Raw genomic sequence first — 26,529 nt, 5'->3', positions numbered from 1 at the left:
GAATACTGTCTCCGAATCTCAACTCCGCTCTGAGGGTAGACGAGAAAGGAATTTGGGGGAAGTGCGGTCAAGGTCAAATGACGTCACAACGTCAGAACAAAGAAAGAACGGGAGAACCTGATTCACCAATCAGAGAACGCGTCGGTAGATTTTCAGAACCGGTTTTTCCAAGGTTAACCAGTACGCAAGAACAGGAGAAAGGTATGCAATACTGTAGGGCAGGGGAGGGATTGATCCAGACAACAAAGGATGTCTGGAATGCGCAGCAATGGTCAAATCTCTGAAGCTATGCGTCGCTTGTAGAACCGGTTTCCGCCGCCAATTAATATTCCGCTCAGGGTTGCTCTAAGGCACAGGACGCTTTAGCGAGGTTTTTGGATACCCAATTAGATTGGAGCGAGAACTTTACTTTGAACAAGGAGAACGAAGCGTAAGGGTTTATTATATGTACTAGGAAGAAGGGAGAGCTATCAGGGACGGGGCCTACAGTTTTCACTATTTGCTTTTATCACGGGGTATCGAACCTAGGACCCTTTAATTATTGATTTAGGTAGTAAATTTATGTTACTGTGTGCTATTTAATATATTATCGAGTTTATTTTTTACCAAACTTTGACTTTATGTCAAATCTTTTACAAGTTTTTATGTATTTTTATTCAAATAACACAATTTCATCTATTCAGGCAACATTTTTTATTATATTTTCAACACACAAACTGCATTCTTCAATTTTTAACTAATTATTTTACAACTTTATGTTAATTTTTAACAAAATAACACTATTTATACTATTCAGGCAACATTTTTTCATTAAATTTTGGATTCACAAAGACATTTTTCAATTTTTAACTTATTTTACAACTTTATGTTAAATTTTTACCAAAATAACACTATTTATACTATTCAGGCAACATTTTTTATTAAATTTTCGACACACAAAGTGTGTGTTCTCAACTTCTATCTGTTTATTTCACAAGTTTAGGCTTATTATTACCAAAATAACACAATTCAATCTGTTCAGGAAAGATTTTTAGTTATATTTTCGACACACAAAGTGTGTGTTCTCAACTTTTTTTGTTTATTTCACAAGTTTAGGCTTATTATTACCAAAATAATACAATTCAATCTGTTCAGGAAAGACTTTTAGTTACATTTTCGACACACAAAGTGTGTGTTCTCAACTTCTATCTGTTTATTTCACAAGTTTAGCCTAATATTTACTCAAATAACACGATTTGAACGTGTTTTTTATTACATTTTGGACACACACGCACTCACACACACACACACACAGATATATTTTCCAAGTTTACAGGATTATTCTCCACGTTTACTCAAATAACACAATTTAATCCAGTCAGGAAGGATTTGTTATTATATTTTGGATGCACAAAGAGATGTTTTCAACTTTTTTACTGATTTTTGCAGGGTATGTATTAATTTGTATTTATTTTGTTTCGTATCATATATACATTTACAAATTTTTAATTTAGAGTTTAGTATTTATTTAATTTTTTTTCAAAAACACTAAAGAAAAAGTACTTTTAGCTAAAATGTAAGCCACAGAATATATTATTATTATTATTATTATTATTAGGGTTTACTGATTTCCACTATGCTATTTTTGGTTCTGTATTTCTATATGTATTTATTTAGGTCAGGTTACGCCTGCTACGTAGAAAGTTTGTTTATTTTAGAGTTTGCTGAGTATTTTGTTACTTTTATACTAGGTAAAGTTTTCTAAATATATCAGGAAGGGCTCCATCCATATACTTTTGTTTTTGCTGTTTGGAGATGATGCGATCAGCATCACTCTCCATCTGCTTTTTATTTTATGTACCCAATATTATTTTGAGGCTTAGTGAATTCTAGAGCCTATTTATGCAGGAGAGAGGGCTTGAAAATTTTGATCTCAGATAACCCACAACTATTTGTCAGAGTATTTTAAAGGATATTTTATACTTATTATGGGCCACCAGAATATCTAAGCTTGCTTAATTTTTATGTCTGTAACGCTGTTATTGTATTTCTAGCTAAGGTTTACTGGATAAAGTACACGAAATGTTTATCATTTCGACTATTTACTTTTATACGAGGCCAAATTTTTAGTGTAACGAAAATTATTGTGTGTGTATAAAGACTGAAATCCCTTTACCGATGGGTCCATAACTGGACGCTTACCAACATTGTTTCTTTTTTTAAAAAAATATATATAACCATTTATCAATATATTCTCAATTCACAGGACAAGACGAAGTTCACAGACGACTGACTATATGGACCATAGGTCCACTTGCTAAACTTTTTTTCTATGCTAGAAGAATAATTTAGCCTTATAGCCTTTTTCAAGGTATTTTTGAAGTATTACTGGTTTTTTGGGTGCATCAACATTTGGGTTATTTCTATTTTCTTTATTATACGAGGCCACAATCACTATCTGAACACTGAAATTCTCTGATTGAAACTAAAACCTTAGGCTGTAACTAGGGATTTAGTATGTATATCGACAATTTATAGGACAACACGAACCTTACAAAGGATTGTAGGTGATGTAGGCCCACACGCCAGAGCTTTGTTAACCTGCAAGAAGCATTTACAGCTAATGCTACGAGGAAATGAGGTTGATTTTTTACTGTTTCACAAGAATGCTATTTTTTATACACCCAATATTTGCTTTTCAAGTAACTACATGTACCAGAAGCACTTACAGGCCAACTCTAACTAGACTTCGACTTATTCTATATCAGGTGCTAAATTTATAAAGAACTATGATTGTGTATATTTCTTAGGAAGTACGCAAAAGCAGATTACCCGATTAAAGTATCTGAAAAACATATTTTTCTATGCAAGTATATTTTTATTGACTGGATTATTTAACAGATCAAACAGGAAGACTGCAAAATTCATTAAATGTAGTTCTATAGTATAGGTGGTTTCAGAAATATAAAAAGAACAAATATAAGATTTCGCTTTTTTTTTGCTTCTGAGGCTAATCGCGACGCTAAGGGTAAATGGACAGGAAATGTAACGGAGGAGAAACAATCCCAAAAGTCATGGGCTGCATGTAAGTTAATACCACAGAGATATTACAGTAGGTGTAGGTTCTTCCACCAGAACATTTCTATCATAATAATACTGGTTATTCTGTACTGTTAGCTAAAGATGCTGATATTTGAGAAACTTAAAAAGCTTATTTGCAAAATTTTAGATAAATAATAATCTGTTAGACTGTAAACATATTTTATATCCATTCTGCACAAGATCCGATGACAAAATTTAAAAATTGTAACAACCCTGCCAGGGACTTGAACCCTGGACAGATAGGTTAAAAGCCTAGCGCTATACAAACTAAGCTACCTGCATTTTTTTAAAAGTTAGTTATGTTAAGAAATATATTGAAACACCTGAGAACACTCTTGGTCTGGTTCGACAGAGAAGGAGACAACATTTCCAATTTTTTACAGACTGGGTGTATTTTCCACTATTGAGGCCTTCACTATATGTAATTCGAAACGCTAAAGTTCAGCTAGCTTCCAAAATTGAGGTAAAGATTGTGTTTGGCGAGATTAACAAGTTACAATTATATCCAGTTACGGCCAAATAAAGCTAAAACTCTCAGATTTACTGTACTAGTCAAGTTTTAGTAACATTTTCTTCACTTTAGTACAAATAACAAAGAAATAGGTATATTTTATTTATAATTTGACAAAATGTACTAGTATTTAATTCACAAAGTTAGGTAAAAAACAGTATTTTTAAAAAATATTGTAACTGCCTTCAAATTTTATGTTATTTAGCCACTAACAACTGGTTTATACTGCTTGGCATCCTTTACATAGGAAAAGAAGGAATTATTTGTTTAGTATTTTTACTACTTTATATTTATTTAAGAAAACAATTCTACACTTTAACTTAATTTTAACAAATTGTTACTAATTTATGTATCAAAGTTATGTTATTTAGAGTGCATAAAGGCGTACAAAGTTAATATTTGTACTTATCAGTTCAACTAACAATTATATTTTACACACAAAAGATACAATTAAATTACTTGAATCAGAGAATAATATTTTACAGTAATTGATTCATTCAGCACTAGTCAGTACTTTTATGCATCAGAAAGTTTTTTAATTTTCTATTACGCATGCTATTTTGGGCTATTCTTAAAATGTATTTCTAGGGCAAACTGGTTTAATTTTCTGCTTATAATGCAAAGTTGACAGTTTTCGCACAATGCATTGTACATTTGTTATATTCTCTACGTACAATCCAAATATTATGCTTATTTAATGTATAACTAACTAACTTTCTAGCCTTCTTAAACCCGAATGTTCATGGCTGCAGCAACACATGCCTTTCATCTGTCCCTGTCCTGAGCAAGATCTATATACTCCTTTCCTTCCCTACCAATTTCCTTTAGGTCCATCTCTACATTATCCCTCCATCTTTGTTTTGGTCTTCCTATTGGTCTTTTACCGTCAGGTTTCCCAACAAGAATCCTGTATACTCTTCTTTCCTCTCCCATTCGTACCACATGATCTACACACCTAAGTCTTTTTGATTTAATCATTCTAATAATATCTGGGTATAAATACAAATTATGTACTTCCAAATTATGTAACCTTCTCCACTTATCTGTCTCCTCATCTGTTTTAGGCCCAAATATTTTCCTAAGGATTTTATTTTCAAATACTCTCAATTTATGTTCCTTTTTCAATGTAAGGGACCAAGTTCATTTACTGTATTTAACTTTTATTTTTTGTAATTAACAAAAATTAAAAGCTTATACTGTAGTTATTACATTTTTTTCTATCAGCTTATTTTGAAATTAATATTATTAGGTATAGTCTTTGATTTATAACTATATTGCTTTTTTATCAATTTATCTAAGAGTACACGCAGACAAACACATGTGTACACACTTTTATGTAAATAGATATGCCTTTTTTCAATATTTTAGTATGAAGATTGCACTTTAGCTATTTAAGCAAGGGTAGGAAAGGTAGGATTTCTGAGAATTTGTTGCAGGATTTTGTTGTCCAAGTATAGATGAGAACTGAGCTGGGGGACTGTTTTGAACCTTTTCATGAGAGTTTGCATGTGAACTGTATGCAAATTGAGCACTATTGACTGTGCATGCTTCTAAGTTTTGCTGTTATTTTACATCAAGTCTGTGAGACTGTAGTCAGTTTTCCCATTTCAAGTAGTTTTATTGATTGTATTTGTATATGTTGTGGGGACTTAGCAGTTTTATGTTATGAGGCAGTTTGTTGTAGAATATTTTTACATGATTGTTTTGAGATATTGAGTGTCTGCTGTTTTACTTGTAATTATTTTCCTTCTTGTGTTGTGTATTTGACTATATTTTGTCCAAGTTCGTAGTATTTAGAATAATTGTTATTGACTTGTAGATGTAGGGAGTAATAATCCTTTGCAAGATGCCCTATACTTTAGTCTGAACATTATTCTTAGTGTTCACTTTTGAAGCCTTAGTATTCTGGTAGTATTATTAATGTAGAGGTAAATTAGGCTGAAACGTAGGCATTTTTTCTGATAAATTATACTCACTTAGGTATTTCAGCAGGTAGAAGTTGCATGATGGTTTACTGCTGATGATGTTAATTTGCTCTTCTTATGTACTACGTATGATGTAGCTTACTTGAGTAACTGGAATTTTCTACTGAAAAAAGGATTGCTTGTCTATTTTATTCCTATGTTGTTGAGTTTGTCCATAAGCAAGCCATGTTTTTACTCTATCCTATGCCTTGGAAGAATCTAGATATATTGTGTTTGCAGTTTTATGTTTCTCTAAGGTTTCAGCTATGTAGTTTTAAACTGTGCTATGGGTGTGACTATTAATTACTCTTTCTGGATGCCATGTAAAGATTAAGAAAAAGCAAACAACCTAAGTCAATTTCATGCAGCAAGAGGAATACACAGAAACCAACATGGCATCCAGAAAGAGTAATTAATAGTCACACCCATAGCACAGTTTAAAACTACATAGCTGAAACCTTAGAGAAACATAAAACTGCAAACACAATATATCTAGATTCTTCCAAGGCATAGGATAGAGTAAAAACATGGCTTGCTTATGGACAAACTCAACAACATAGGAATAAAATAGACAAGCAATCCTTTTTTCAGTAGAAAATTCCAGTTACTCAAGTAAGCTACATCATACGTAGTACATAAGAAGAGCAAATTAACATCATCAGCAGTAAACCATCATGCAACTTCTACCTGCTGAAATACCTAAGTGAGTATAATTTATCAGAAAAAATGCCTACGTTTCAGCCTAATTTACCTCTACATTAATAATACTACCAGAATACTAAGGCTTCAAAAGTGAACACTAAGAATAATGTTCAGACTAAAGTATAGGGCATCTTGCAAAGGATTATTACTCCCTACATCTACAAGTCAATAACAATTATTCTAAATACTACGAACTTGGACAAAATATAGTCAAATACACAACACAAGAAGGAAAATAATTACAAGTAAAACAGCAGACACTCAATATCTCAAAACAATCATGTAAAAATATTCTACAACAAACTGCCTCATAACATAAAACTGCTAAGTCCCCACAACATATACAAATACAATCAATAAAACTACTTGAAATGGGAAAACTGACTACAGTCTCACAGACTTGATGTAAAATAACAGCAAAACTTAGAAGCATGCACAGTCAATAGTGCTCAATTTGCATACAGTTCACATGCAAACTCTCATGAAAAGGTTCAAAACAGTCCCCCAGCTCAGTTCTCATCTATACTTGGACAACAAAATCCTGCAACAAATTCTCAGAAATCCTACCTTTCCTACCCTTGCTTAAATAGCTAAAGTGCAATCTTCATACTAAAATATTGAAAAAAGGCATATCTATTTACATAAAAGTGTGTACACATGTGTTTGTCTGCGTGTACTCTTAGATAAATTGATAAAAAAGCAATATAGTTATAAATCAAAGACTATACCTAATAATATTAATTTCAAAATAAGCTGATAGAAAAAAATGTAATAACTACAGTATAAGCTTTTAATTTTTGTTAATTACAAAAAATAAAAGTTAAATACAGTAAATGAACTTGGTCCCTTACATTGAAAAAGGAACATAAATTGAGAGTATTTGAAAATAAAATCCTTAGGAAAATATTTGGGCCTAAAACAGATGAGGAGACAGATAAGTGGAGAAGGTTACATAATTTGGAAGTACATAATTTGTATTTATACCCAGATATTATTAGAATGATTAAATCAAAAAGACTTAGGTGTGTAGATCATGTGGTACGAATGGGAGAGGAAAGAAGAGTATACAGGATTCTTGTTGGGAAACCTGACGGTAAAAGACCAATAGGAAGACCAAAACAAAGATGGAGGGATAATGTAGAGATGGACCTAAAGGAAATTGGTAGGGAAGGAAAGGAGTATATAGATCTTGCTCAGGACAGGGACAGATGAAAGGCATGTGTTGCTGCAGCCATGAACATTCGGGTTTAAGAAGGCTAGAAAGTTAGTTAGTTATACATTAAATAAGCATAATATTTGGATTGTACGTAGAGAATATAACAAATGTACAATGCATTGTGCGAAAACTGTCAACTTTGCATTATAAGCAGAAAATTAAACCAGTTTGCCCTAGAAATACATTTTAAGAATAGCCCAAAATAGCATGCGTAATAGAAAATTAAAAAACTTTCTGATGCATAAAAGTACTGACTAGTGCTGAATGAATCAATTACTGTAAAATATTATTCTCTGATTCAAGTAATTTAATTGTATCTTTTGTGTGTAAAATATAATTGTTAGTTGAACTGATAAGTACAAATATTAACTTTGTACGCCTTTATGCACTCTAAATAACATAACTTTGATACATAAATTAGTAACAATTTGTTAAAATTAAGTTAAAGTGTAGAATTGTTTTCTTAAATAAATATAAAGTAGTAAAAATACTAAACAAATAATTCCTTCTTTTCCTATGTAAAGGATGCCAAGCAGTATAAACCAGTTGTTAGTGGCTAAATAACATAAAATTTGAAGGCAGTTACAATATTTTTTAAAAATACTGTTTTTTACCTAACTTTGTGAATTAAATACTAGTACATTTTGTCAAATTATAAATAAAATATACCTATTTCTTTGTTATTTGTACTAAAGTGAAGAAAATGTTACTAAAACTTGACTAGTACAGTAAATCTGAGAGTTTTAGCTTTATTTGGCCGTAACTGGATATAATTGTAACTTGTTAATCTCGCCAAACACAATCTTTACCTCAATTTTGGAAGCTAGCTGAACTTTAGCGTTTCGAATTACATATAGTGAAGGCCTCAATAGTGGAAAATACACCCAGTCTGTAAAAAATTGGAAATGTTGTCTCCTTCTCTGTCGAACCAGACCAAGAGTGTTCTCAGGTGTTTCAATATATTTCTTAACATAACTAACTTTTAAAAAAATGCAGGTAGCTTAGTTTGTATAGCGCTAGGCTTTTAACCTATCTGTCCAGGGTTCAAGTCCCTGGCAGGGTTGTTACAATTTTTAAATTTTGTCATCGGATCTTGTGCAGAATGGATATAAAATATGTTTACAGTCTAACAGATTATTATTTATCTAAAATTTTGCAAATAAGCTTTTTAAGTTTCTCAAATATCAGCATCTTTAGCTAACAGTACAGAATAACCAGTATTATTATGATAGAAATGTTCTGGTGGAAGAACCTACACCTACTGTAATATCTCTGTGGTATTAACTTACATGCAGCCCATGACTTTTGGGATTGTTTCTCCTCCGTTACATTTCCTGTCCATTTACCCTTAGCGTCGCGATTAGCCTCAGAAGCAAAAAAAAAGCGAAATCTTATATTTGTTCTTTTTATATCTCTGAAACCACCTATACTATAGAACTACATTTAATGAATTTTGCAGTCTTCCTGTTTGATCTGTTAAATAATCCAGTCAATAAAAATATACTTGCATAGAAAAATATGTTTTTCAGATACTTTAATCGGGTAATCTGCTTTTGCGTACTTCCTAAGAAATATACACAATCATAGTTCTTTATAAATTTAGCACCTGATATAGAATAAGTCGAAGTCTAGTTAGAGTTGGCCTGTAAGTGCTTCTGGTACATGTAGTTACTTGAAAAGCAAATATTGGGTGTATAAAAAATAGCATTCTTGTGAAACAGTAAAAAATCAACCTCATTTCCTCGTAGCATTAGCTGTAAATGCTTCTTGCAGGTTAACAAAGCTCTGGCGTGTGGGCCTACATCACCTACAATCCTTTGTAAGGTTCGTGTTGTCCTATAAATTGTCGATATACATACTAAATCCCTAGTTACAGCCTAAGGTTTTAGTTTCAATCAGAGAATTTCAGTGTTCAGATAGTGATTGTGGCCTCGTATAATAAAGAAAATAGAAATAACCCAAATGTTGATGCACCCAAAAAACCAGTAATACTTCAAAAATACCTTGAAAAAGGCTATAAGGCTAAATTATTCTTCTAGCATAGAAAAAAAGTTTAGCAAGTGGACCTATGGTCCATATAGTCAGTCGTCTGTGAACTTCGTCTTGTCCTGTGAATTGAGAATATATTGATAAATGGTTATATATATTTTTTTAAAAAAAGAAACAATGTTGGTAAGCGTCCAGTTATGGACCCATCGGTAAAGGGATTTCAGTCTTTATACACACACAATAATTTTCGTTACACTAAAAATTTGGCCTCGTATAAAAGTAAATAGTCGAAATGATAAACATTTCGTGTACTTTATCCAGTAAACCTTAGCTAGAAATACAATAACAGCGTTACAGACATAAAAATTAAGCAAGCTTAGATATTCTGGTGGCCCATAATAAGTATAAAATATCCTTTAAAATACTCTGACAAATAGTTGTGGGTTATCTGAGATCAAAATTTTCAAGCCCTCTCTCCTGCATAAATAGGCTCTAGAATTCACTAAGCCTCAAAATAATATTGGGTACATAAAATAAAAAGCAGATGGAGAGTGATGCTGATCGCATCATCTCCAAACAGCAAAAACAAAAGTATATGGATGGAGCCCTTCCTGATATATTTAGAAAACTTTACCTAGTATAAAAGTAACAAAATACTCAGCAAACTCTAAAATAAACAAACTTTCTACGTAGCAGGCGTAACCTGACCTAAATAAATACATATAGAAATACAGAACCAAAAATAGCATAGTGGAAATCAGTAAACCCTAATAATAATAATAATAATAATAATATATTCTGTGGCTTACATTTTAGCTAAAAGTACTTTTTCTTTAGTGTTTTTGAAAAAAAATTAAATAAATACTAAACTCTAAATTAAAAATTTGTAAATGTATATATGATACGAAACAAAATAAATACAAATTAATACATACCCTGCAAAAATCAGTAAAAAAGTTGAAAACATCTCTTTGTGCATCCAAAATATAATAACAAATCCTTCCTGACTGGATTAAATTGTGTTATTTGAGTAAACGTGGAGAATAATCCTGTAAACTTGGAAAATATATCTGTGTGTGTGTGTGTGTGAGTGCGTGTGTGTCCAAAATGTAATAAAAAACACGTTCAAATCGTGTTATTTGAGTAAATATTAGGCTAAACTTGTGAAATAAACAGATAGAAGTTGAGAACACACACTTTGTGTGTCGAAAATGTAACTAAAAGTCTTTCCTGAACAGATTGAATTGTATTATTTTGGTAATAATAAGCCTAAACTTGTGAAATAAACAAAAAAAGTTGAGAACACACACTTTGTGTGTCGAAAATATAACTAAAAATCTTTCCTGAACAGATTGAATTGTGTTATTTTGGTAATAATAAGCCTAAACTTGTGAAATAAACAGATAGAAGTTGAGAACACACACTTTGTGTGTCGAAAATTTAATAAAAAATGTTGCCTGAATAGTATAAATAGTGTTATTTTGGTAAAAATTTAACATAAAGTTGTAAAATAAGTTAAAAATTGAAAAATGTCTTTGTGAATCCAAAATTTAATGAAAAAATGTTGCCTGAATAGTATAAATAGTGTTATTTTGTTAAAAATTAACATAAAGTTGTAAAATAATTAGTTAAAAATTGAAGAATGCAGTTTGTGTGTTGAAAATATAATAAAAAATGTTGCCTGAATAGATGAAATTGTGTTATTTGAATAAAAATACATAAAAACTTGTAAAAGATTTGACATAAAGTCAAAGTTTGGTAAAAAATAAACTCGATAATATATTAAATAGCACACAGTAACATAAATTTACTACCTAAATCAATAATTAAAGGGTCCTAGGTTCGATACCCCGTGATAAAAGCAAATAGTGAAAACTGTAGGCCCCGTCCCTGATAGCTCTCCCTTCTTCCTAGTACATATAATAAACCCTTACGCTTCGTTCTCCTTGTTCAAAGTAAAGTTCTCGCTCCAATCTAATTGGGTATCCAAAAACCTCGCTAAAGCGTCCTGTGCCTTAGAGCAACCCTGAGCGGAATATTAATTGGCGGCGGAAACCGGTTCTACAAGCGACGCATAGCTTCAGAGATTTGACCATTGCTGCGCATTCCAGACATCCTTTGTTGTCTGGATCAATCCCTCCCCTGCCCTACAGTATTGCATACCTTTCTCCTGTTCTTGCGTACTGGTTAACCTTGGAAAAACCGGTTCTGAAAATCTACCGACGCGTTCTCTGATTGGTGAATCAGGTTCTCCCGTTCTTTCTTTGTTCTGACGTTGTGACGTCATTTGACCTTGACCGCACTTCCCCCAAATTCCTTTCTCGTCTACCCTCAGAGCGGAGTTGAGATTCGGAGACAGTATTCTGTCTAGCATCTCGCACCACCGTGTTTCATACCATAATGAAAATTACATAGTACTAATTAATAATATTACATATCGCGGGTTCGAGTACCGGGACTGTCCCCAATCGTAATTGGACCTGTACCTACACCCATTACCACCGTTCATAGCGGTTCATAAACCATAAACTCTTATTTTCAATATTATAAACATTAATATTATCGATTTATACATTACATACTTTGCAGTAATGAATATAAAAACATATGCATAGCGTTTAGTACCTCTAATTACCTTCTATATACATATTTTTCATAAAATAAATAATTATATATTCATAAAAGTTATAAATAAGCAAATACATAAATGTAAAGTACTCTAAGTACTTGCAAATGAATTCTAAGGACGTGCAAATTAGTTATAAGTACATACAAATGAATTGCGAATATTAAATAGCGATTGACGTTATCTAATTCCGATACTACTAACAATAATTTTATAATTAGGCCTAACCGTTTTACACGGGGGGTGGGGTAATCTGGTCTCCTTTGGATGTCCCGTTTTTGGGTCAAAATATTATGGTCACCCTATTACAGCACGTACCTAATTCTTTACTTTGATCACAAGTAACATTGTCGGCCATAGAAAGTTTAAGCTATGGGAGTTTAATAATAAAAAAATACCCCCCTTTTTTCCCACCAACTGCATTTTAAAAATATTTTTATGTACATTTGCTAGGATGTGAGCCCTTCTTTTAGCAGTTATAATTACTGATACCACACATTCCTGTAGTCACAAGATTCTCGTTTTTTACTTCTTACAGACAGTTGTCTAGGCTCACTATGACTAGTTCAGAAACGTTTGTTGGTTTCTCTTCGCAAGAACTGAATGATATGTTTATTGCGCAACAATGGAATCGAAGGTTGCTAAATCGCACCCCGAAACTAGACAATGATAATTCAGGTATGTAAGGCATTGTTTTCTATTACTTGGCTTGCTCTATTATTCCTGTATCTTCTACAGTGGCGACAGAGGGGCTAGGGGTGATAAGATTAAAGTTATAAAGATACGACGAATAATAGGAAAATGAAGAAACAGAGACCTTTTCTCCAGAATCATGTTGCGTCTGATATGTTTAAATATTCTAAAAGCATTGGGGTCGTTATTTATTTAATTATGTAATTTTGATTTGAAATGTAGCTAGAATACCTCAATACAGAATTAGGAACAAATTATCATTATTATTATTATAGTTGGTATTACAATAGTTAAAAATATCCAATTATAATACCATTAAGCCTTGTTTCCATGATTATGAAAAATTAATATGCTGACCAAGGCAGTAATTTATTTTATTAAAAACATAAACTAAACGTAACGTTTCAACGTTCTAGCAAGGTCTTCTTCAGACTCTGTATCAAGTACAAAAGTAATAAGATACAAGAACAGGGCATTATATATAAACAAACATTACTCCCTCCAGACTATTAGAAAGTTGTTCTGGAACTGGAAGGAATAGAGTAGAAAGGTGAAGAAGACACAATGAACTAGAATGGGGGACTGAAGTTAAACAAAGAATGGAAGAAGGTGTTAGAAAGAGTGGAAAGGACAAGAGAGAAAGAGGAGAGGAGAAGGAAGAAAAATGAAGGAAAAAGAGCGTGAGATATAAAGCCCAACCACATTCTAGATGGAAGTAAATATGTTTAGCCTTTTAGGTGAAAGAACAGTTGACAAGGGAAAGCCACCTGCTAGAAAGTTCCAGAACAACTTTCTAGACCTTGCTAGAAGGTTGAAACGTCACGTTTAGTGTACGTTTTTAATAAAATAAATTACTGCCTTGGTCAGCATATTTAGTTTTTCATAAAAAATATCGATAATAATGCAAATAACATATTGATTAAATATTATGTATGCATCGGGGGGGGGGGGGGTAGTTTGCTCTCCCCGTGGATTTCTGTTGCGACATCATATCAGCTTCACTACATTTCTTCCGTAAGTCTCTGGCAACACTGCGTCCTCTTGTCAGTAACCTTGCACGCTCTGAGATGCACGCGGGCATGCAACAGCGCTCTTCCACAATTAAGTCGAGTTGCCCAGTTCTGGTGCAGAGTGATCGGAAATGCGACTCAAGGGCACGGGGTCATGGACCCACGAACTGTTTGCAGAACGAAACACATTAAAGCTTAGTGTCCTCACTGGCAACAATATCGATTCCTGAAAGGGCTTTGATTTAATGCGCACTCATGCAGGCGAGATGGGGGACTAATCCCCGCAGGGGGCCCCTGGAGGCGAAGGCTTTTAAAAAGGCATAAATTCACTTTCAAACAGAATTGAAAAAAGAAAGGTTCATTGTGGCGCACGGGAGTGTCGTGAACAGGCAATTATGGGCCACTCCAACTGACAATTTAAAAGCTGCCTGCGTCATTTCGTACTTCCAGTAGCTTGTCCTATCCAAACGAGGGATTACATTTCTTGTTTAGGTTCTATTTTTTTGCTCGTGAAACGAGAGAGAGAATTAATTGTTTAACTTCATGTTTTGAGGTTTTTTCAGCTTGGAGCAGTTTAAAAAGCTATCTACCTCATCTTTTTGTATTTCAGTGTTTCCATCTTCTTTTTTGTATATACTCGCTTTCCTTTGTCCGCCAACCTCCGTGGCGGAGTGGTTAGCACAACTCGCTACGACGATCTAGGGGTTACGGGTTCGAATCCCTGCCTGGGCATGGGCGTTATTCATGAGTGTCCCTTCATCAAAACATCACTTATCTTCGTCGTCACGATTAGCCAAAAGTGGCAGAAGAGCGACGATAAATATCAAAAACAAACCAAACAAAAAATCAAACCTTTCATTTCCCTCGATGAGTGTTTCTTTAGTTTTCTGTTCATCTTCCCCTTTCCCTCATTCGGTTCTGCTATTCTGTATCTCTTTCTTCATACTTTTACCTAGTTCATATTGGTGTCCTCCGTGGCTTAGTGGTTAGAACAGCGCGCCAGGGTCCCGGGTTCGAATCCCGGCGTGAGCATGGGTGTTCTTTGTGTCCAAAACTTCATCAATTTCATCATATCATCACTCATAATCATCGTCGCGATTAGTAAAAAGTGGAAGAAAAGCGACGGTAAAAATAATCAATCCTAGTTCTTAGTCCATTATTATCATCTCAATTCGTTACTTACCCTCTCTTTGGCTTTCTTTGCTCTTGTATTGTATTTCTTTCAATGGCAACTGTAAACAGGAGAGAGCAAGGTGGGCTACGGCCTCAAAAGCCCCCAGGAAACAGAACAAAACATTTTGTCAGTCAATTTATAGGGGCATCACTATCACAACATACAATTTTCTGTATGTACTTTCGAAATTCTGATAATTTCTATGTATCCCCCATCTGCCAATCACTCTTCTATTTTTCTGGTCTCGCTTGTGATCTCATTTATTTCCCTCACATTTTCTTCTTTGCTTCGTCTTTCACTGTTTTTCCCCATTTCTTTCGTTCTCTCAATACAATTGACTTATTTCGTCTATTCTCATAATGTTCGTGTCCTATAACTAGATTCTGAAAGTTAACTGGACATTTTCAGGATATTAATTCCTTTGTTTCCTTCATTCTAAAAAATATGCAACAGAGTTGCCACCAAAAGTGGTGTTCACAGAACACTCCTTTTGGTGTTAATTCGGAAATGGCGTTGTAAAACACCATTTTTGGTGTCCTGTTACACCATTTGACGTCGCACCACACCGAGAATGGAGTCATATAACACCCGATTAGGTGTTGTGATACACCAGTTACGGGGTTCCACCAATTTTGGTGGGGAACTTTTTAGAGTGTTCCATAGCCCTCCCACCCCCCTCCCCCACACACATTAGCTTACAGACCGGGAGGCAAGGGTTGTCAAGCCCCCTGAAAAGTGAATGTCAACCTAAAATTATATATTTCATACATACCTATTTAATTTCCTTCAGAGAAGGTTATGTTAAATTCACGACTTTTTTGATTTGGGCATCCTTCGACCCCACCAATACATTTTCCAGATTCCATACAAGCAGTGGATCCTGCTTTAAAGTGTAGGTCCAGCCCCTATTATCCTTACTGTGCATAAAGTGAACTTAAAACACCAAATCAATCAATCAATCATTACCGCAGCAACGTAAATCTTTTATCTGCACTCCTTTTCGTTCTTACCAATTTTCTTCAGGTCCATCTTAATGTTGTACTTTTATCTTTGTCTTTCCACAGGTCTCTTACCTTCAGGTTTCCCAGGATTTTGTGTTTTATGTCCATAAAGTAGACCAAATCCCAACCAACCATGCAGACAGTGTGCCAATTAACGGAGGGGATGCCGGGCATTTCCTCCCACAAAGAATTTTATAACCGTCAAAAGAAAGTTATTTTTATCCTTGCCAACGATGTGTTTTTTAATCCCCCTTTGTATATTTTACTGGTTGGTAACTTATACAAATTTGCATACCTCCCCAAAAATTATCCTCCAAAGATGGGCGTCGCCAGAAATTTTTGCAGGGGGGTCGGGCAAAGTATATAAGTTGAATAGCAGAAAAATAAATAACAATGAGTATTATTACCACGGTTATAAATGTCATTATACAATAATAAATATAATGAGCTAATAAAAACAAATTTTATTGGAAATGAAAATAATAATAATGATTATTATTATATAATGTGGAGACTCGATCCACCAAACAGGCCTCCCCGATGGCGCAGTGGTAGCGTCGTCGCCTGTAATCAAGGACTCCCGGATTCGATACCCAGTGGAGGTACATAGTGGTTCGGATTCCACTTTAAACTCTAGGCCCAGTCCCGCTTAGCCTTTCTGTGCATAAAGTGGAGTAAAAACAACAATTCAACAATTCGATCCACCGAACGAGTGAAGACCAGCACAACTATTTTCCATTATTTCTTTTGCATTTTATGCAGTTAGTATCTGAAATGCATTTTGATATTAACTTTTGAACGTCTCGTTCAAGAAGACGCTTTAAATGTTAGGGGATTTTCTTTTCATCAAGTTTGTTGTGTTACCTCTGAACTACAACTGTAATTATTAGAATTTTGAAATCTGTGGAACCATTTGTTCCTTTGTTCTTTAGATTAAATGGTAGAATACAACCTTGTTCCTGTATTTTTCACTCAATGTTTTCGATCCAAAGCATTTTTATTTTGATTATTCTGTTCGAATACCAAGTAAATGAACTTTATTTCTGTTCTTAACAATAAGAATAACAAACTTTCGGCTTTCTTGTATCTTTAAATGAACGATGTCAATTTTCAGAGCGGGCGGGGTATTTTAAAAACTTGTTTACTTACATTTCCACACGATGGAAGAACTACAACTACCAGCTGATTGACTTCAGACGTCCATTTTTTTAACAAATGAAAAGCAAGCACAGATCGCAAGTGTGCACCGCTCGTGTGCTGCGTCCTCTGGTCTTGTACACTCGTTTGCTTGGCGCTTTCGAACTGCACTGGGTGACGTCACTTTCGTCAAGACTGTACTTCAAGTATGTACTTTGTACCTTTCGGACACAGCCTCACAGGGGTGGTATAACACTTCTGGACGCGAGACTGAAGTGTACACCTATAGAGCCAGACCACGACTGCATACAGGTAACTTACTAGCGATTCGAAGTAGATTTTTTTTTTACACTACCGTGTTTTTGCACCTACGAAAGAAAAAGCAGTTCTGAGCATCGCCACATGCGGAAACAGCATGCGGACTGGCATTGACCACCAGTGGCTGTTGTGACGATGAAATCGCTGCCTGAAGTTTTAACCTTCAAGTCTTGTCTTGTGAGAAAAGACTCGTAACCCGATAACATTTTCTGGATTTTGCTACGACCTGAGGTAAGTAAAAGCGCTCTGTTTGTAGTCTGGGCTTGCATTTGCATGTTCTTATCAGCTGATTAAGAGGAACGCTGGAAAATTCACTGTGCTGTAGAATGGAGGTGGCCGAGTTGCGTAAGCTAGTAAAAATGTAACAGTTTATTTACCTTCCTTCCAAAGGTACAACGTTACCGTTACTATCAGGATGGTTGTTGAAGGTCCAGGAACCAATACATTCGAATGGGTTCTATTGGGTTCCGCGAGAGGACCGGAACCTTCTTGTCTCACACAATTTAAATTAGGTACAAGTTGCGCATTGTTTGAATTTGGTACGAAACTTGGGCCGGATTGAAATTGATCCGGAAAAAGGTTCCTGGACCGGATTGAAATTGATCCGGAAAAAAGGTACCTGAACCGGATTTAAATTGATCCGGAAAAATGGTTCCTGGACCGAATCGAAATACTTTACAGCAGTGGCGTATACTAAGTCCAAGATCTGAGCTATCTCACTATGTCACGTGGTCCTAGGCTATGAATAGAAATAAATTTACCAACTCCTAAGGAATCAGGTAGCCAACTCCTAAGGAATCAGGTTGCCAACTCCTAAGGAATCAGTTTGCCAACTCATCGGAAATCAGGTTGCCAACTCATCGGAAATCAGGTTGCCAACTCATCGGAAATCAGGTTGCCAACTCATAGGAAATCAGGTTGCCAACTCATAAGAAATCCGGTTGCCAACTCATAGGAAATCAGGTTACCAACTGATAGGAAATCAGGTTGCCAACTTATAAGAAATCAGGTTGCCAACTCCAGAATCAGCATCATTATCTCACTGATATGAATAATATTATTTACAATTTCTGATCGATTTTTCTCCTGTATTTTATTCTCTAGACTTCAGGCTTCGCAGGTACCTTAGCTACCCCAGAATATACGCTCCTGCTTTACAGAGAGAAAGGTTCTTTACGGTCCAGAACCCATTTACGCTTGCTGATTTTCTCTCCTGGACCGGAATTGAATTTATTTACAATTCCTGGACTTTTAACAACCCTGGCTACTAGGTCATACAACAAAGACATTTAACTATGTCAGTAATCCTATTATTGTCGACTATTGGTACTCAAACCAAAAAAAGGTCAAATATAAAGAGTGCGTGGCACTACACTTCTGGCGTAATCGGCCGAAAAAGCAAAATGATTTGTTTCGAATCGATGGTCGGTGAAATACGGCGTGGCACGAGAATAGCTCGGTTCCAATGCGAGCGCCCATACATGATAAATTGATTGAAATTGAAATTGTGGGTGCGTCGGCACTTGGACTATTTGCACCCGTCACAATATACGGGGTCTAGCCCCTTATTGTAACTAAATTCAACATCTGTCTCTGAGAACTAAAAGCTCCTTACCTACAGGATGGTCCAAAATTCCCGCACCATAGGCGTATGATGATAATTGTGAAATGAATGCGACTTTTCTTGCAGGTGAACCATGTTGACTACTGAAGAGCGCGACTTGGTGACCCACGTCCTGCGAGCGATAGGTTGGGCCTACAGTTGTGTTTTGACAATGGTGGCCAACACATTCAACGAATATTGTAATACAGCCTGTGGTGCGGGACTTCTGGGCCACCCTGTAGTTAAAAACTGAGGCTGTAAAGGTGTACTCACCACCGCCAGAAGATAATTATTCTGAAAACTGATTTCTATTCTTTTTTAGTTTTCCACCAATTGTGAAGAAAATCACTATTTGTTATCTTGTTACTCGCAAACGTGTCAATTGTTATAACTAGGGCCCGAAAATTGAAGACGTATAAATTGCCAAAAAAAGACCTATAAAAGACCTAAAAATATCTAAGAAAGGACCTAAAAACGGAAAAAAGGACGTATAAATATGATCCAAATTAATTAATAACTTCAGTTTTAATTACATATTTAATTAATTAAAAAATACAAAATTCTGGTGGTATGGAACACACAGTGCGAAAAAACCAATATGAATGAAATGCATCTTCTTTCAGACATTATATATTTTCTAGATTAACATAATTTGAAAAATCATATTTGAAGAATCATATTTGGCCTAACCACACTAGGCTTACAGAAATAGGACTTCGGAAACCTTATCTCAGTTTGGTAAACATATATATATATATATTTATTACTTCTTTACTACAGAAAGGATGTTTAAGAGTTGATGAACTGATGATGATTCGAATTAAGAATGGGCTGTAAAAACGTAGACGAAAGAAGGTAAAGTTGCAAAAGAAGCCGTTAAGACCTAAAAAAGGCTAAAAAAGGACCAATAAGCCAAAAAAACGCCGAAAAAGGCAAAAAAGAAGAAATAAAACCCACACTTTTTTGGCCTACAATGACCCAAAATGAACATATATTATGTTGGGCCTCGTCTTCGGACACTAGGGAAAAGAAGATATTTCCTCAACTTTCGAGCCCTAGTTATAACTCACACATGAAGACTTTTTAAAAATGTAATTCTGTTTAAATGGTCAAACCAACAGGCACCATAATTCTACACCGTCGAGACTTTAAAATATGTAATGGATTGATTCTTGGATAGGCACAATGAACTGCCAGACCCTCTGTGGCCTGTAGTATAGTACGAAGTTACCGGGATGTATAACGTGGAAGGTAGATTGTCATTTTGGTGCCTCCTTGAAAGGTCATCCAAGCGCGTATTTACCCTAGAGTGCTGCGGAATCACAGGTATATAAAGCTTTCTTATTGGCTATGCGCACCGGAGGAGTTTATGTTACGTGTCCATCGTTCCTTGGTTGTTTGCAGGAAAGTGATGGAAAATCATTTTATTGGCTGAGTGAATACAAGCATACTATTGTTTAACACAGAATATTTGGAAATGCCATTGAAACTGCCATACATTATATTATAACAACACTATGCAAAGCGCTGCATTATACAGGGTTATTAAAAAAGAATGGTACAAAAGCAATCCTAGTGGAGAAGAAGAAAGGAAGGTTGTAAATTTACCTGGGCAATTACAAATGTTGGATATGAGCACCCTGGGTAACACGGTAGATGTCAAAACGATAATCCTATCCACTGTCTCCCTCGACGTTCCGGGATTTTTTTACTGCACAGACATCCAGTTGATTCAAACTTCTGCACCCAGCGTGTAATGCAGTGTCTACGTGGTGGTCGTTTCTTGAATTTCGCACGAAAGTGTCTCTGAACTGTAACAACTGCCCCTGTTCCTGCAAATTCCATTACGCAATATTCTTGCTCTACCTTCGTTGTTGCCATTTTTACCAAGGTTATTAGAAGTATAGGTTGGGCCAATCCGTTGTTTACTCGTGATGACGAAACGACGGTAAGAAGTGAATTTATCAATGAAATGAATTCCAAATCTATGCGCTAGTGTTGCACTATGCAGATAGGAAAACCATACCAGAAACTGAACACACGAAATCGAGTACACAAATGAGCATTTCCACCCATTTACATTTTGTGGCTTTAGACAAATTGAAAATAAATATCGATAGGTACTTATTGTTATGCGGGACAGAATATTATTGATCGGAACGGGATTTTTTTTTAAATCCCGTCATTCGGGACGGGAAATATTCGCAATTTCTCGACTAGTCGGGAAATTTTCGGGACGGGAAATTTCCGAAATTTTCCGACGCTCTGGAAATTTCAAATTCTACACGTCATTTTCACCTTAAGTGATTGTCCTTGTATTTCTGGAATGAAAACTAACAATTTCCGATAAGTTCTAGGCACTGTAGAAAAGAAAAGAATTAATACCGTTTTGAAATGACCATTCGGTATTTTCCGACTGCTCGGGATCCAGAAAAGTAGGGAAGTCATTTGCTGAAGTCGGGATTGGGACAGAATTTTTCTTTCCGATCCCGGTCCCGACTTTTCTAGATAACGCACACCACTTGTTATTATTATTTATTACAAGATACATCTTCCAAGTACGTTGAACATAATGTACTGTGTATACCAGAAAAGAAAAGTTCAAATGAGCATTTATGTACGCTATATTTACACTAGGCTATGCACTTGTATGTTTTTCTTCAGTGCACAACATGTTTCCTCGAATATATCAAAGTCTGCCTAACATGAAATATAATAGTGTACAACTTTGCTTTCACGCAAACTTGGCATAAAGTAATATTTCATTCTCACAGGCAGTGGCGTGCCCAAGGCGGAGTTGGTGGGGGTTATAACCCTTCCCGTTGGCCCAGTATTCCTAAAAAGAAAGAACGTCAAATGTAGGAAAAGATGACAAAATGAGGGATGACTACCAAAAATAGTGTACGTAACCCCTCCCTTTCGAAAATCCTGGGAACGCCACTGCAGTCTCAGGTCAACATGCAAGGGCAGATTTTTTCCACGTTTCGATGTGTAGTCTTTAATTTCTGCAGTAGAAACCAAGTGTGGCTTCTTACCGATGTGTAAAATGATTAATACAACTTTCGTGTCGGTATTTTATAAGCACAACATATACACGAAGTTTTGTTCAAAGCTAAGTTGCGTTACTGCGAAGCCGTAATTAGATTTTGATCAGCTGTAGGAGTTTAGCTTAATGGTTTAATTTTTGCTTTGTAACTTGGCCATAAAGCAGAATTGAGTTGCAGAAGTATTGTATTTTTTAATATCGCTTATACGTTCTATGAAATAAATGTTAATGTGTCTGTAATGGTCTTACATAGTAGTATACATTTTTAAGAATACTTCAGTGAATTGAACACGTTGCCACAAATATTTAAAATAGTATTACTAATTTGTATAATACATTTTAAACAGCTGCTCTATAGAATCCTTCAAATGTCACCAGTATTTTTTTCATACAATCAAAAGAACATCACGTTATGAATCTCCTGCATGTGATTGCAGAGTAATCAAACAAACGCCAAATTATCTATTCTTCCATTGCACGTTAAAGAACAAACACAGACACGCCCTTTTTTTAACAGACTACACAGAGCCAATATACCATTTCCTGTATCATACACTCCCTGTTATCGTCTCCCCACCCCCTCGTACAATGTGGATACTATATAGTTTTGCCCGCCAGATTGGTATTTAATTTTAAAATTTGTGTGTATATGCAAGTCTGTGATCAGTGTTACAGGTCAGTGAAGTGAAGTATAGTATTGCGATATCTATATGACCACAGCTACTACTACGAATTTAATTCTATGGTACTCCTTCACAATTCCCAGTGTTGTACACCTTCTTGACCAAGACTGCCACATACCCGGCGGTGAGGGTCACGAAGGAGAAGAAATACAAACGCTGTCTTGACTTTTTTATATTGTTCAATCAGCACTATATGCCTTAACTTTGTTGAGATGTCAAATGGGAGAGGTCTATGATGCGCTCCTTCAAATAATTGGCGACAATAAAACTGTCCAAATGGTCGCACATGAGGCTCGGTGTATTGCAAACTAGTTGTGTGGCTTTACATTTCTTTGCTCACTAGTTATATGGTACGTATGACTTCTTATTCCACGTAATGTAATGAGCAAATGCCTTCAAAATATTAATCTCCGATGTGTTTGATGATTTCTTGCAAGCATATCGGCGTTTTGAAAAAAGCAGGAGTGATGAAAATTTCAAAGTTTCTTAGACGCCACTTGGCAGCCTGGTAGGACTTCCCTCCCTCCACTCGTGGAGGCGTCGGGGGGGGGGGGGGCGACCTTTGAGTCCAGGTTGATGAGAAAGAATTGGCATCGAATTTAGATATAGATGATCTAAAGATAGGCAACACTGTACAGGGCCGAAATCGAAAGGAGAAGCAGTTTCAGTATGATGAAACTGTTGAAGATCCACTAAAGCGGTACAAAGTTGATATTTATTACCAGGCCGTAGACGATTATTTTAGCTCTAAGAGAAAGATTTGAGCAGCTTAAACATCATAGTGAATTTTCCATTTCTTTTATGATATTAGCAAGCTTAAAGACATGCAATCTTATCTTTATTTGAAAATTGTAGAAAACTGCCGGAATGTTACTGAATTAAAAGATGAACGAAAAGCGTTTTTGGCTATAAAAAAAACAATTACACGAAAGGAGACCTTAAACTGATAAAGAGTCATGATTTTGCACCTAATGTGAGTGTAGAACTTCGGATGTATTAACTTTGTCGGTAAACGTGGCAAGTGGCGAACAAAGTTCTTTTTGGAAATTAAGGCTAATAAAAATACTATCTCCTATCAATCATGTCTGAAACACCCTTGTTACTATTTTATGCAAGATAGCTTTATACGAAGAAGAATACTAAATGCAAAGGTAAAGTTCCCTGTGCACATAGCACCATGTCATGAAGGCACGTTTAGGGGATGTGGGAGTAGGCCCACACACATTCTCGATCTCAGCCATTTTAGAGGTGATGTGATCAGCACCACTCTCCGGCCGCCTTTACCTCCCAGGTTGCCCCCATGGTACACCCATTCGTTTGAGGCTGGGTGAACCCCAGAGCCGCTTTATGGAAAGAATTAAAACCTTAGATCACCCACATTTTAAAAATCCAATTATGTATCACAGACCTACAACGTTAAACATATAAAGTCAAGCCTTCATTTCTTTCCTAATACTTGTTACATTTAAGATACATTTAAAAGAAAGAGAGAGTTTTCATAAAGTATAATAATAAGTCTAATATAAAATTAGTGTTTAACTGTGGTCGAGCAAGATATCCTTTTTTGGTTAATAGTATAATAAAATTATTTATTTTATAGTTTGATGTTTTACTTAGGAATATATTAATTTTCAATTTACCGTTGCTACGTAATGACGGGAGGGGGGGGGGTTCGAGAGGGAGAGGCATCTGCCGCCACCTCGCAGGGCGGCAAAATTACTAGCGCCGGCCCTGGTGTACACTGTATGTAACACACCTTATTACTGACTTCCTTGACCCTGGATGTACAGGGTCAAGGAAAACAAAGAAATGAGCATAATTTTCTCTACGGAGAAGATATTGAACCTAAACCAAAAAGAACACAAATAATAAACTCGACAATGTAAATTGATGAGATTTAGTCAACCATTTAATGAAGTGACTAATCACAAAGGACATAATCAGCTCAGATCCTATTACTTCTTCATGGTATGTGACGTGAAGTTCCCGCCCAACCGTTTGACGGCGTTAGTGGCTATCGTATCTCCTTTTCCACAGCCTGTAATACGTACACATCCTCATCTAGACATTGTTCTTGTTCTGGTGTTTAATATCTGCATACTGCAACACTGTCGTTTTGCCATTTCCGTGACTTTACATTGAAGTGATGGATTCACTTGGCCGGTCACACGTCATCGCAAGCAAAAACTTCAACCGTTACCATGGTTTTGGGCCAGGGCTGATTTTAACTGTCAACAACAAGTAGCGCCTCTAGCGGATCTTACGTCAACTACAACCACAGGCTATAAATTTGCAACCTCCCTTTCTTCTTTCCCACCAGTTCCTTTTGAGGCATTGTTAGCAATAAGTTGGATACATTTGTATTTTCTCTATGATCGTAAGTTTTTAACATGAGATTATAAATAGGAAAATCATTCATTACAAGAAGATGTTTTGCTTTTCTGTCTTTCAAAACAATGAAGTTTATAAAATGCTCAAAAATTAATGAGTTTAATAGGTTTTCTTAACTTGTTGGGATGACTCTCTGAAATCTATACTGTAAATATGAATCCTGACATCTGTAGTTTTCTCTAACACCATTTACCTTGAACGAACACTAAATAATGAAACGCATTAATGTCCGGAATGGCAGCCAATCAGAAGCCACACACCGAAGTCATTATTTACGTAACTATAGTTGCAGTTAGGATATAAGTAAGTATCGCATCCAGACAGAGTGCTCTCTCTTTTTGAAATTTGAAGTGAGATTGAGACCGAGCCTAACATCTCAATCGAGACGAGAAGAAGAGATCCCTCATGACGGAAACTAGTGGCATCATGTGGGATTTCCTTCTGTGCCCATTACTGAGTAAATTATCTTTCCCTCTACTGCTTCCCCCTTTCATTCTTTATTTTCTCACACTGTCTTCCGCTTTTCTCTTTCTCCAGCTCTTTATCTTTCTCTTACACAGTTTCCTTTCTTTCTTGCCTGTGCCTCACTTTCGAGTTCAGATTGAGGAAGGGTTCGCACGCTACTGGGCAAGTGGACGACTTGTACAGAATGGGTCTGGGGGAACTGTGGGAAGATGTGAGGAAACTGGGATGTTGCAAATTATAAGGGAAAGGTTGGTGGACAGTAGCAGGCAAGACATCATGGCAGAATGTAGGGAGAAGGTAACGCTCGTCGCCGCACAACCGCCAGGGGTGTGGTTGGAATGGGGGAGATAACAATACATTGATACGTGTACGTACTAGCAAAGAAGTGGATTCGCCTGGTTCCTGCTGGGGGATGGAGGCAGCACAAACTCAAGGGGCCGGACCGTCGTGCCATCTGCACGTTATGCGACGAAGAGGAGACGAGGGCTCACATCCTACATGAGTGTGTTTGGTCGGCACCCCTCAGACAACGCAAATGGGGGGGGGGGGGCAGTGCAAGGGACATCATTGAGAAGACGATCCAGGGTGTATGTAGGGAGGAGAGGAGTGATATGACGAATGCAAACATCAAAGCCCTGGCTCCTATTTAAATGCAGTTTGGAGGGAGCGCAGGAAATGCTGCAAGGGGTCAGTGAAAGTGAAGAGCACGGAACAGCAGTGGCTCAGACATAGGTGGAGCGTGTAGTGCAGTGTTGTGAAGGTAGCGATAATGAACAATCTCAAATGTAAGAAGAGGACCACATTGCCATTTATATATGTACATAGTATGTAATTCTTTTCCAAATGTTTCTGTTTATAATCGTTTCTGAATGTATGTATGTACGGGGTGTATGTTTAAGGCGGGGTGTTTATATAACAA

The sequence above is a fragment of the Lepisma saccharinum genome, chromosome 15 (assembly GCF_977018435.1).
Source record: "Lepisma saccharinum chromosome 15, izLepSacc3.1, whole genome shotgun sequence".
In the NCBI taxonomy this organism is placed as follows: Eukaryota; Metazoa; Arthropoda; class Insecta; order Zygentoma; family Lepismatidae; genus Lepisma; species Lepisma saccharinum.
Note: the sequence above shows the minus strand (reverse complement) of the source record.